Raw genomic sequence first — 14,491 nt, forward strand, 5'->3', positions numbered from 1 at the left:
TCTTTTGATGTGAATTCTCCCCCTCTATCTGTTCTGATACACTAACATCAAGGGCTCCAACCCTCTGCTGTAACTATCTAGATCTGTTTGGTTGTAATTCTATGCTCCCAACCTTGCTAGACCTATAACTTACTTCTGTCCTTGTATTCCTTCCATTTCTGCCAGAACTTTGGCTCCTTTTTTTTTCTTATAGTTCGCCAACACCTCAAACTTTCCCTTGTTCTCTCTTTTATATGCCTGATACCCCTGACCTTTGGGTTCTGCTCATTTCCTCTTCGCTCGCTTGATCTTTCAACTTCCTCTGCGCTCACTCTTCAGCTTCCTCAGTCTCTTCGGATTCATCAAATTATTACAGGACACGTTAATGTAGAAGAGAGGCCGCATTATAATAATATTGCATATTAAAGAAATAACTATATCAAAGAGGCCCCCTTTCTTTTCAATATTCATACAATGGACCCAACATTCTTTACGACAATCACACCACTCGTTTAATCACAATCGCAGCTTCCACAGTCACAACTCTTTGTCTTCACGATATAACATTGTCGATGCCCCTTAACATCCTCTGTCCTCCTGTAACAATATCATAGATTAACATAGTTAGAAATATATAATGGGTGGTCCCACATGCCACGTCACAATCTCAATCGTAATCGCAGCTTTCAGGAGGTCTTTTATAAGTCATGTCTATAACATCGTCGATGGCCGATTACCGATTGCCCCTACTGGATGCGATATGATTATAAACTATTGTTAATAACTCATCGGGTCCATAGCTCCATCGCAATTGGAGGATTTAACATCCCTTAGAGACTAGCGGCACAGCGGATGCGATATTACATTAGGGCGGTTTATAATGGAGCCATGTGTCCGCATATATTATCGTAATCTATATAATATATATACTCTTCCGCTTTATTCATCTTTACCTTTGTTATCTTCGACCTCTGATCTCTCTTCATTGCTATCGACACATCGGCCCATCACATATCGGCATTCCACCACGCTGTCACTTAACCTTCCCGAAATGCGATCAGCGATTAAATCTCGACCGTCGATCTAGTTTCCAATCCAACGGTCCAAATTTCACCCGATCATCAGAACTGATCAAAAGATCTCCGTTGTTCAATCAACCCCGCTTGATCTGACGGTTGATATTGATTTCGGGTGGATAACTTGCGAGAGGAATACCCGCCCGATAAAGCGGTTTTCTCTCTCCAGTCTCTTGCCATGCATCAGTCGATGAATGGTATTGGGTGATCAGCCCTAAATACCACTTACAACCTTGAGTTCACCCGATGAACCCACTTACCGCTTATGGAAACTATGCTATCAGCGATTAATCTGGGTCGTCCATCCTCCAGTTTCAACGATATGATTTAATCTTCACCGTCCATTGCCCTTCATTGGTTTCTTGGCCTTTCCTTAGGAATTTTAGGAAAAGTCTGCATTCTTCATTATAGTCAGATATTCTCAGTCTTCCTATGTTCCATTGTAAAACACAAATGCACCTGCTTCCAGCTGATCCTTCCATCCATTCACACGGAAATCCTGATTTTTACATGTCTAGATCCAATATAACGCTCCTGGTCTGACACCTTCCAATATTCTCTACTCTGATATGTTCCTCTTTGCTTCTTTTGATGAATTCTTCCTCTCGGTTCTTCTTGGGCATACATTACACGTGATACTCCTGATATGGCTCCTCCGATGTGGCTCCTCCTCAATCTTCCACACTTACACTTGCTTCTCTTCTCTGCTTTGATAGCTCCTCGGCTTCATATTGCCATTAATGACAATCTAGATCAATACTTTTCAAGAACTTTACAATGATATAAACTTTGTTCACTTCTAAATACTAGTCACAAATTGTGTGCTTCTAAAACTCTCTAAAACTTTTGCTACCATGCCCACAATATGCATGCCATAAGGATTCTACAAATACATGCCCATAGGCATAAAATGCACGTCATAAGGCTTCTAAAACACAAAAACTATTTCACATTCTTAATAATTTGAGAATATAATAATATAATTTAATAACTGATATGAGATGCCTTAATATGTCTACTAGGGTCATTTCGCATAAAAGGACATGTCTTTCATACTAGTTTCTAAATTAAATTATTATCTACATTTCTATTATTGGTTTTTAATGTTATGCATTGTTGCCCTTTTAAGGAATTATTTGTCCTCAAAGCATGGCAAATAGGATTCTTTCTAGTTGAGCACATTTTTATTGAATGAACTTTATATTCATTTCTTGCCCCTTTTTTATTAATTGTAATGGATTATTCTTGAGATTGAAACTTTCAACACCATATAATTTAGTGTTGACCTTGTGTTGTAGCAGCCGCAACACCCTCCAAAATAATGGCTCGCATCCAAATTTTAGAGCCTTCCTTGGTTTCTCCTTTGATGGTTGCAAACACTCAAGATTAGCCCATGAGCTCTTATGAAGTCTTTCCACCTTTTTGCTTGTTCGACCAATAGTCGTCTTTTGGCATGTTGATTGCTTTGACATGCTTATGATATAATTCTAGTTAGTTTGAAGGATTGCCTTTGAAGGATTTCTTTGTGTGTTTGGTTTGTCTTCGCTATGTAAACATCTGTCATACTCACATACAAAGTTGTAAACAATGTCGCGCAAGTGTCATCACAGTCATCCGAAGGTCTATTACAAGTGTCGCACTTGTCGTTCTCAACTCCAAGACAATCTCACTGAGGGCATGTTTTGTCTTGTCATCATGGTGGTCTATGTTTTCTTGTTATCAAGTATGCCGAGTGTATGTCCACAATGTCAATCTGCACAAGTTTTCTTGATTTCGACACTTAGCCATTTTCCTAAAAATCTGCCCGAATGGGCAACCCTCTTCCATCGGACCCAGACTGAGTTGCACTGTCCAGTCTCAGCCCTCAGTGACCCTGCTCTGCTGCCTGGAACTACGCAATTCTTGAGGCCATCCTCTAGGTCAAATGTATTGCGCAATCCTGGAGGTGAGCAACTTGTCTGCCTCCCAAAATTGCGCAGAAACTGCGTCCCTGTCCAACTGAACAACACATTTCTCAAGCACAGTCATAAACCCTCCTCCTTTCCCGCTGGAAGCCTGCACTCCTATGGGACCTGGGTTTGCACTGCTCCCCAAAATTATGCAGAAATGCCCAGCTGGTCATCTGCTACCTTGCTCTGCACTATTCCCTAGAATTGCGAGTGTTGCCCAAATGACCCTTGTTGCCTTGCTCTTCCCTACCTCTAGAAATTATACATGCATATCTAGTAGTTCCCCTGCTGACTTTCCTACACTGTTCCCAGAGATTGTGCATTCATGTCCAACAGGTCCCTTTGCAACCCTGCTCTATATTCCCTTTGGAAATTGCGCAGAACTGACTAGCAGTCCCTCTGTAGCCCGCTCTGTCTTCCCTTTGAAAATTGCACAGAGGCTACCTCCCTCAGGGTCCCACCTTGCAACTAACACTAGTGACTCTCACTACGCAATCTTGCCTCCTAGTGATCACTGCGCAGTTTTTCCTGGCAGTGCAGGTTGTCCTTCCGAAATGCCTCATTCCAACCTAATTTGCGCTGTGTGCTGTCTCAGTGAGTTTTCCTCCTTCCCCATCACCTGAAACATGAGAACGATGCATCATGTTAGACTAGGAGGTTTTGGATTTGATGTTGTCCCATCATGAGTGAATTGCAGGAACAAGTACACTGGTAGATCATGGCGAGACGATGAATGGGATGAAGAAGGAGCGCACATGCTAGAATAATTTCCTGCAGTTGGACGAACGTACCAAGCATATTAAGAAACAAGTGAAAGGAACACATATATTGAACCATCAAGTAAGACCAAGATGGTCGAAGACCCCTCAATGCTATGCCATGCGAAGGAGAAGACAAAGCACACCACTGGTACATCCATCACTCAACAATGCAACAACTTGACATGGACACCACAGTCAACCAATACATGTCAGCAGTGTCATGTCGAGTTGTGTCATGAGTTGTCTTGGCCACATCACCACTATGGGCCATATCCATTGTAATTGAATGTAATGTAAAGTGAAGTCCAATGGACGCACACAAGAATTTGAAGAGTCATGTCAGTTGAAAAGTCATGGGAAGTTGAACAGTCACAAGGGTAGTCCAAGAGTCACAAGGGTCAAGCATCACCCTTGGCTATATATACCCCTCCCATTGTATGAGCAAGGAATTTTCACCTTGGCTCCTCCCACATAGCCTTGAGAGTCTGTAGTTTGTTCTTTGAGGAGCAAGGAGTGGCTCCAATGTCCCACTACTGGGACTAGTGATGTATGGTGTACAGATGTGTCTTGGGACTTTTGCTTAATTCAGAAGCCTGTTTCAGGCTAGCACATTTTCACACATGTTTTGTAGATATTTGTAAGACTACTCTTTAAACATTCGTAATGCATGCTTGCTTAACCTGTACTAATATAGTTGAACTACTTTGGTTATTTTAATACTTAAATTGTTGAAGATGTGTTGTATTGTTTATCACTGTTGTCTCATCTGTGTGGACTACTCCACAAGCCATTAGACATACCATTCTTGTTTTCTTGATTCATTAGATGGTGTACGCATTTTCCCTTGCACTTTGGTTTTAACGACTACCACATCCACTGTGCACTACTTCGTTGGATGTTGGATAGACCCTTGTTGTTTTTGCCTGTCTCTCCTTTGGTGGTACTACTACCTCTCATCTAGAGGCTCACTTTTACCCTCTCCCTTATAGTAAGAGAACCTGGACACAAAGTTACATTACGCACTCACTAGGCATACTCACCTCACTTTTTGAAGATACAAGCATAACACTCTCATGTGTTGAACAACAAGAGCTAAGGAAAATATCTAAGATAATGGCAACCGGGCCATCGTACCAGATGGGACTCCTACACCAAACGGTGTGAGGTCTAGTTGGGACTTCATACCGGGGAGATCCCCTGAATGTTGGTGGGTCCAACATCGTCAACATTTCTGGCACTAGAAGGAGGGTCGCCAGCAGTTTATGGCTGAATGTCCTACCAACCCCACTTATCTATCATCTGGTCAAGGCAGTAACATGAACTCCCTCTCTCCCATGCGCAACTCTGAAGTTGGTTATTCCTCACCTCCCAGACCCGAACAAGAAATTTCGTATCATCACATCCGCGTTGTCCATCCCATCACCCATTAGTTTGCTAAAGTTTTTGGACTGATTCTAGGAGTGCACACTCTTCCCTATTCACAGAGGAAGAAAAAGACTACTCCCATAGGAGTGGTAGTCTCATCTGTGGAAGAATAAATCCTCACCACTCTTGAAGAGCTGGCAGAAGCTGTTGAAAACGAAGAGGAACCTCTAGTTTTCCTTGAAGGAGAAGAAGATAACCTCTTACTCTTGGGATCAGGTTTCGACGAAGGCAGCGAAGGGGAAGGCAGAGGAGGAGGTGGAGGTGGAGATGAACCAATAGATACAAAGGTTGAACCATCATATTCAGAAGAAGAGGACAACATGGCTGATCAAAATCTGGAATGAATGACACAGGGCCCATTGGCACTCATGGGTGTCTTACACAAGATGCCAAGACACACAGAGAAGATGTTAACAAAGTATGACCTTGACAGAGCAGTGAAGGCGGAAGATCATCTAGACATGTTCTACCTACATTTGTAGACACTTGAGGTACATTATGATGATGTTGCATGTAGACTATTTCCATGTACCTTGGATGGCAGAGCAGTTGTATGGTACCACAACTTTCCTGTCAACTCCATTCAGAACTGGGGGGTGTTCAAGAGAATTTTCCTTGAGAAGTTTGTTGAAGACAAAACCCCCGCCATGTTTCTAAAAGAGTTGGGTAGTCTCAAGATGGAGCAGAAAGAAAAAGTGAAATACTTTAGCCAGAGGTTTAATCGTATCTTAAACAAGTCATTGCAGACACCAAACTTCACAAATCCATCATAGTTGAATACTACACGTCTACATTGTTGACCAAAAGTTCGTCAAGTGAGCTACAAAACCCACACTTTTTGAAAATTTCCAAGAGGCAATTGATGTGGAGAAAGAACTGTGCGCTATTGGAGTCATTGTAGATGACGAATCAACTAAGGACTCCAATGACACGTGCAGGAGGTCTCAGGATACTATGAGTAAGGTAAAGGAAAAAGAAGCAAGTGAAATCGAAAACCTTACTCGTTTCATCAAGTCCTTGACAACCGAAGTTTCCGAACTCAAGCAGTGAATGAGCGAGAAATCTGTGAACAACAGGCCTCCCAAATTTGCTCAAAAGAAGAACTCAACTTCGAGCAGCAGCAGTCACCCGGCAAAAACTATATAGAGCTCTAACCTTGTGTTCAACGTGGATGAAATCACAACAGATCATTATTGCACGTTCCATGGCAAACTAAATTCAGAGAGGACTTGCCAAGGATGGAACCAAGGAATGAGTGCCCTGGCTACACAGTTGACTGACCAATTTATGGCCAGTGAGCAGGCTGAGTCGGAGGGTGAACACGAAGAAGAAGATGTTGCATTTGATGAAGCTCCAAGTGTTGGGCATGTAATCAACATGTATCAATGTGCTAACACTGCCCAGAAGACAACCATTGAGAAGGAGCCTCTAAGCAATTGTTCGGACCCAAAGAAAAACAGTCGATACAATTTGAGGAGTCAAGGGGCCCCCACTATTTTTGAGATACCAAGAGAAAAAGTAAGACAACATCTGCTCAAAACAGTTGATCCACCAGTCAGCTCAACACAGAAAACAGAAGGCAAGTCTGAGAAGACAACTACAGCTAAAAGCACATCCGTGAGCAGCAAAGACAAAAGCAGCCCACTGGACAACACAAACACAAGTCTACCCCCAAACATCTCGGTGAGTCTTCCCACTCTAGATTACAACATTGTTGAAGACATGAAAAAGACCCATGCGAACATCTCTCTTTATGAGTTAACCAAGATCACGGGTCAGCAGGATATTCTTTTGCGTGCACTGGGGAAAACCTCCATAGATAGTGTTGCCTCTTCTAACAAGGGACCAAGCAAGTCTCCCGACACACTTGCATCCGTGCTCAACGCGCTTCGCATGGAGGAAGTGAACTCGCTTTGCCCACCATTTCTATTGTCATTTGAAATATTCAACTTCAATGTTCACAACTGTTTGGTTGATTCTAGCACGTCAATCAATGTCATGCCACTCTCTATTGCTAAGAATATCAATGCTCAATGGAGTAGCACAACTGCGCAGATCATCCAACTTGACAGAACATGTGTGCCAGCCATTGGTGAACTCCAGGATGTGATCATCCGGTTATTGTCTGATGGACGAGTTCACCAGTGCATTAACATTGTGATTGTGGACATCCTGGAAGCATATGGCTTATTTCTCATAGAGACTGGTCCAGTAAGCTGCAAGGTTACTTTTCTATGGACTGGTCACACTTATGGCTTCCGTACAAGGGAAGAAACAACCAAATTTGGGTGTTGTCAAAAAGATATATGAAGCATAACGTTACTCACTTGAATGGTGAAAATGAACCATTGGCTTTTGTAGAACTTATGTTCGACAATTTCTTTCTGGAAACAAAGCTGGGGTGTTATCTCGCACATCTAGCCCCAACCCCATTAGACACAAAGTTGTGTCTCCTTCCTTGCCCAACTGGAAAAAATGAAACTTCTACCATGTATTGTAACAGTGACAGCATGGTGACATTAGTACTAGCGCGACAAGTGGTCCTTGTACAGATAGCATGTGGACCCTATACTTTTATGGATCCAAGGCACAAGAGGGATCTGGTCTCCTTCCTTGCGCAACTGGCGAAAATGAAACTTATACCATATATTGTAACAGTAGCAGCATGGTGACATTAGTACTAGCGCGACAAGTGGTCCTTGTACAAATAACATGTGGACCCTATACTTTTATGGATCCAAGGCACAAGAGCGATCTGGAGCCAGCTGTGTTTTGACGGACCTGTTGCAAAGGAAACACTTAGGCTCAAGCTGCTTGGAGTTCGAGTGCATGAACAACACCGACGAGTATGAAGCGCTTGTTTTGGGCTTACAAAAATCCTTCAGCCTCAATGTTGTTGTGCTTAAAGTGGTAGGTGATTCAGAGATCGTGGTATGTCAGGTACGTAACACCATACACTATGTTTCACCCCGTCTTAAGAGTTACCAACAAGAGGTATGTCAACTTATCTCTACTTCGAAGATTTCAATATATTTTTTGTACCAAGAATGCATAATGCAACTGCAGATACTCTGGGAAATGCAGCTGCTAGGATGACACTGCTTAGGGATAGATTTTATGTTAAAATTTTATATAAGCCATATATCACTGATAATATCACTAATTTATGTTTTTTTGATGATTATCAACATATACTACATTTCATGGCCAACGTTGACGTCTTCAAGGACACAACGGTAGATGAAGATGAGCATGAACAGTCTCTACAGAGTGTAGCTGATGATAGTAAAGGCAACCTCATCCCCAAGGGTGTGGTATCACTCGAGAGGCTATATGATCTGTAGAACCACTTTTAGGGGCCCGTGAATGTCAAAACCCACAGTTCCACAATGTTGTACGAACAAATCAACCTGTGAACTGACAAAGAGCCTGTAGAATTTCCCACTGTAGATCACCTTATAATGCAATGTACTAAAGAAATATACTAGATCTACTTCTACAACCAAAACTTGCGGAACCTTTATCAATTTGAGCATGATCAATTAAGAACACATATAACAGAGAATGAGAATTCAATCACACATGAACACAGAAGAATAAATTGGGGAAAGCCTCAGCTAAAAACCCCTCAAATGTATATCAAAAAAGTGGAACAATAGCAGAGATTACACAAAGCTTTAGCTCAAAAGCTATCTAGCTCTCAGTACAATCCCTCAACACAGCTCACAGACTGAATAGACACACAATATGCCTTCCTTCAATCCTCCAAGCCTCCTATTTCCTTGTGCAGTTTCTCTTAGGGTCCAAAAGCTGCCACCTGTGTGAAATTACCTCACACACTCTCTCTGACCTCTGATCTAACTGCGCCATCCACCAAGGAATGAATTCCTTATGCATGCAAGAAATATCCTCATGGGAATATTCCTGCAACTGATAGTACACTATCCCATCATCTCATCTTGACTGGGCCTCTGACTGAGCTGACATGTATGAGTTATTTATGAGAGAATATTCAGTTATTTGAAGTGCAGTAGTTACATGCATGCATGCATTAACTAATTGAACTCACAATTAGTTCCTCCAACTACTGGAACTAATCGAACTGGACTTAACTCAGTTAACTGAGCTAACTAATTACAACTCAACCTTATCTCCTTAACTGATGGATAACTTCCTCAATCAAAAGAATAATTGTTGCATGTCCCCACATAGACTTCATGTTTTATTTTCTCCAACTAATTAACTCAGGATGAATTAATTAATTATTTTTCAAACTACTGCTAAGATCAAATTCAAATTTTAATTCTCAATTTTAGTTCAGGGACTAACTAAAATTGGAATGTATCCCCAAATGATATTTATAGCACTGCTAATTTTAGCACTTCTATATTCAGCATTTCTTGTTGCTATTTTCAACACTCCCTCTCAACAAGAAAGGGATTATCAGTCACCCCAATCCTGTCTCTATATAACTCTAACTTGCATTTTGACAATGCCTTAGTCAAAATATATGCATCTTGTTCCTCGGTCGAAACATTCAACAAAAACATGATCCTCTTCACCACACAGTCTTGAAGATGATGATACCGAATATCGTTGTGCTTGGACCTATCATGAAATACTGGATTCTCAGAGAGTTCGATACAACTCTGATTATTGCAATAGATCACTGTTGGATCCACCCTCCGACCAAACAATCCGACTATAATCTTCCGCATCCAAATGGCCTCACATGCTGCCTGACTGACAGCCATGTATTCAGCCTCTCCTGAGCTAAGTGCAACTGACCTCTCTTTCCTGTTGTACCAAGAAACTGCAGCTGAACCAAGGTTGAATATTCCTCCTAAAGTGCTCTTCTGGTCTGATGGACTCCCTACCCAATCTGCATCTGTGAAGCCTTGAAGCTTCACTCCCTCTGTCCGTCTATACCACAATCCATACTAAGATGTGCCTTTGAGGTATCTCAACCCATTATTCACTGCCTTCCAAAATAGCTTGGTAGGCTGAACCATAGCTTGACTTAGCTGGTTCACCGCAAAGCACAAATCTGGTCATGTGTTCACTAGATACATCAATGAACCCACAAGGTGTCGATAAATAGTAGCAGCTACTACCTCACCTGAAGTAGCATCCTCCTTCCTCCAGTAACCAGCTAGAGGAGTCTGCGTGGGCTTGCACTTCTCCATGTGGAATCGTCTGAGTATCTCATTGGCATACTTGCCTTGAGACACAAACACTTCCCCATCCTTCTGCCACAACTCCATGCCTAGAAACTAGTGCATAAGGCCTATGTCCTTCATCTTGAACTCTCTTGTAAGATCCTCCTTGCAAGACTTGATTAACTGATCATCACCTGTCAATATCAGATCATCCACATAAAGAACAATGATCAATGGCTTACCTTCTACCGTGATGTGGTAAAGGTTCGCATCTGCTTCACTCTTGGTGAAGCCCGACCCGGTGAAATAGCTGTCGATCCTGGTGTACCAAGCACGAGGTGCTTGTTTCAGCTCGTACAAAGCCCTCTTGATTCAGCACACATGCAACTCATGATCAAAGGTCTCAAATTCCGGCTGCTCAATGTACACCTCTTCCTCAATCTTGCCATTGAGGAACACAGTCTTTACATCCATTTGATGTATCTTCCAACCCATCTGAGTTGGTAGTGCCAACATCGATATGATAGATGAGTACCTTGCTACAAGAGAGAAGGTCTCATCATAGTCGATCCCCTCGACCTGTGAGAAACCACGGGCAACAAACCTTGCCTTATGTTTCTCAACACTGCCATCATCTGCCTGCTTTACCTTGTAAAGCCATCGGGAACTCACCACTGACTTCTCCTGAGGTCTTGGGACAACATCCCAAACACAATTCCGAAAGATGGAGTTGTACTCCACCATAGCATCAACCCAGACTGGTTGCTGCACTACTTCCTCGAATGAAGAAGGTTCGGTCTCTACACACTCGCCAACCAGGGCCATGTATAGTGTACTGCTCGGGTGACCTCCTTTGTCTACGCTGAGAAGATGGTTGTCCCACATTCTCTCGCACATCTAGCATCAACTTGTCAGCTTGCCTTGAGCATTTCTGCCCATCTCTGGAAAACTCTGCATGAGTGGATGTCTCCACTCCCGATCCTCTGCATGCGGCTGCTCTGCATCAGTCTAAGGCTCCTCCTCCTTAGGAACTAAAATTTCCTCCTCTGCATGCAACTTGAGCTCCCTCTCAAGTGATACTAACATGGCTTTCTTCTCGTCGAACTTCAGATCTCTGCGTACCACTCTCCTTTGACTGGTAGGTAGGAACACCCGATAGTTGTGGGGTGTATCAGTGTACGCCACAAGTATCCCCAACTCAGTGGTTGGATCTAGCTTCTTTTGGGCATCTTTGGTCACATGGCAATAAACCGATGATCCAAAGATCCTGAAGTGACTCACATCTGGTTGCTTCTCGGGATAGGCTTCCATTGGTGTCTTCATCCCCAGTATACAGTGCTGTATATTCCTGTATTGCATGCCTCAACCCACAAATGAAGTGGTAGGATTTGGTCATGTAGCATCGCTCGAGCTGCTCCCACAATGGATCTGTTCTTCCTTTGGGTCACCCCATTCTGCTGTGGGTTATGGGGTGCTGTCAACTCCTGTTTAATTCCTTCTGCTGTGCAGAAGTCCTTAAACTGTTGGGAGACATACTCTCCACCATTGTCGCTACGCAAGGCTCTTATTTTATTTCCAGATTCTTTCTCTGCCAAGGCTTTAAGCTCACAAAACCTTGAGAAGGTCTAATCCTTCTTTTGCATAAAGTAGATCCAACATCTATGAGAAAAATCATCAATAAAAATAACATAGTACCTTTGTTTAGCGGTGGAGGCTGTAGAGAATGGTCCACACACATTTGTATGAACTCACTCCAGGATTGCTCCAGCTCTACTGTCTCGATCCTGAAAGGAAGATTTCGCATACTTACCCAAGGTACAACCTTTGCATGTATCCGTCTGCTCCAGTTTTCCCTTGGGAAGTCTGATAGAAATCTGCTACATGATCTTCAAGGCCCCATGGTGCAAGTGGCCCAATCTTCTATGCCATAGCTCGCCAACATCTTGGCTCTGCACCAACTCTACCTTGGAACTCAATGCAGCACAATCATCTACCTCTAGCTTGTAGAGATTCTTAACTCGAATCCCAATCCTCTTGGTCTGTCCAGTGCCAATATGCCTTAGGAATACCTTTCCTTTACTAAAGACTACACCACAGCCTTTGTCTTCTAGCATAGTGATGATCACAAGATTCTTCTTCAGACCCGGTACATACTTTACATCAGTTAGGGTGAGAGGAGCTCCATGCTCCCTCTGAAACACAACCGTACCTTGACTTGAAACACGGTACTTTCCATCATCGCCCATCTCGATCTACATCTAGAGATCCTTCTCCTCCAAGGTACTGAAAAGATTCTTGTCACCGATCATGTGGAATGAAGCTCCACTATCCAGGTACCAAACACATCCCACCATGGATGAAACCATGCATGCGATGAGAGAGAAATCCAATTCGAACTGTGAGGCCAGTGCCTCACCATCTAATCTCTTCGAGGATCCCTTCTTGGATTTCTTCTGTGGACAATTCGTAGCATAATGGCCCACCTCATGACAATGAAAGCATCTCATTTTTGATTTGTCAAACTTCTTCCCACCATGGGAAGAACTGGATTTGGAATGGGATGCCTTCCCTTTCCCTTTCCTCGCCTTACTAGCTAAGGCCAGATTTTCTTCATCATCTTGTTTTGATGAAGATCCACCTCTGGTGCTTCTTCTTATCTCCTCCTGCATCAGATCCGACCAAAGTCGTTCTCAATCTGGCAGTTTCTCTCTTCCATTTACCGAGTCTTAGTAACTATGTCAGCTCTTAGGAAGACCAAGGAGAGCAAGACTCACCATGTCGTCATCAGCTACTGTGATCCCTACACTTCCAAGCTAATCCCTGCAAGTGGTGAGCTTGTTCAGATATGTAGATATTGTGTTTCCCTTTTCACACTTGATTTTCCAAAGCTTGTCTTTCAGTGCCAGCTTCCTCTAATCACTGCTATTCTGATATAGATCCTTCAATGTTTTCCACATTGAAAATGTTGTCTCCTTCCCATGGATACTCGAGACTATGTGGTCTCGATCTCCCTCCAGAAGGATTCTCCTCGCTCTAGCCACACATTTCTTCCATTCCGCCAATTCTTGGGCATTCGCTGCTGTTATCTTGGGGACTTCTTGATCAATGAAGTCCTTTAGATCGTTGTCCTCTAATACCGCTTCCATGCAATCCTTCCAGGAAATATAATTCGAGCTACCATCAAGGGCATACTCAAGTCTTAAACCATTGAACTCCATTGGTGAAATTTGAGATGTGATAAGAATTCGAATTCTATAATCAGGAACTTCAAACTTGGAACTTCTCCCTTCTTTGTATACTATTCTCCACTTTGATCACCTTTGCTCTGATACCATTTATAATTTCCCACTATAGATCACCTAATAACGCAATGTACTAAAGAAATATACTAGATCTACTTCTACAACCAAAACTTGCGGAACCTTTATCAATTTGAGCATGATCAATTAAGAACACATATAACAGAGAATGAGAATTCAATCACACATGAACACAGAAGAATAACCTGGGGAAAGCCTTACCTAAAACCCCCCAACTGTATATCAAACAAGTGGAAACAATAGTAGAGATTACACAAAGCTTTAGCTCAAAAGCTATCCAGCTCTCAGTATAATCCCTCAACACAGCTCATAGACTAAATAGACACACAATATGCCTTCCTTCAATCCTCCAAGCCTCCTATTTCCTTGCGCAGTTTCTCTTGGGGTCCAGAAGCTGCCACCTATTTGAAATTACCTCACACACACTCTCTGACCTCTGATCTAACTGTGCAATCCACTAAGGAATGAATTCCTTCTGCATGCAAGAAATATCCTCATGGGAATATTTCTGCAACTGATAGTAAATTGTCCCATCATCTGATCTCAATTAGGTTTCTGACTGAACTGACATGCATGAGTTATTTATGAGAGAATATTCAGTTATCTGAAGTGCAGTACTTACATGCATGCATGCATTAACTAACTGAACTCACAATTAGTTCCTCCAACTATTGGAACTAATCTAACTGGACTTAACTCAGTTAATTGAGCTAACTAATTACAACTCAACCTTATCTCATTAACTGATGGATAGCTTCCTTAATCAAAGGAATAACTGTTGCACGTCCCCACATAGACCTCATGTTTGATTTTCTCCAACTA

The sequence above is a fragment of the Pinus tabuliformis genome, chromosome 2_1 (genome assembly GCF_031772625.1).
Source record: "Pinus tabuliformis cultivar Carrire ecotype Pingquan chromosome 2_1, CPIR1, whole genome shotgun sequence".
NCBI lineage: Eukaryota > Viridiplantae > Streptophyta > Pinopsida > Pinales > Pinaceae > Pinus > Pinus tabuliformis.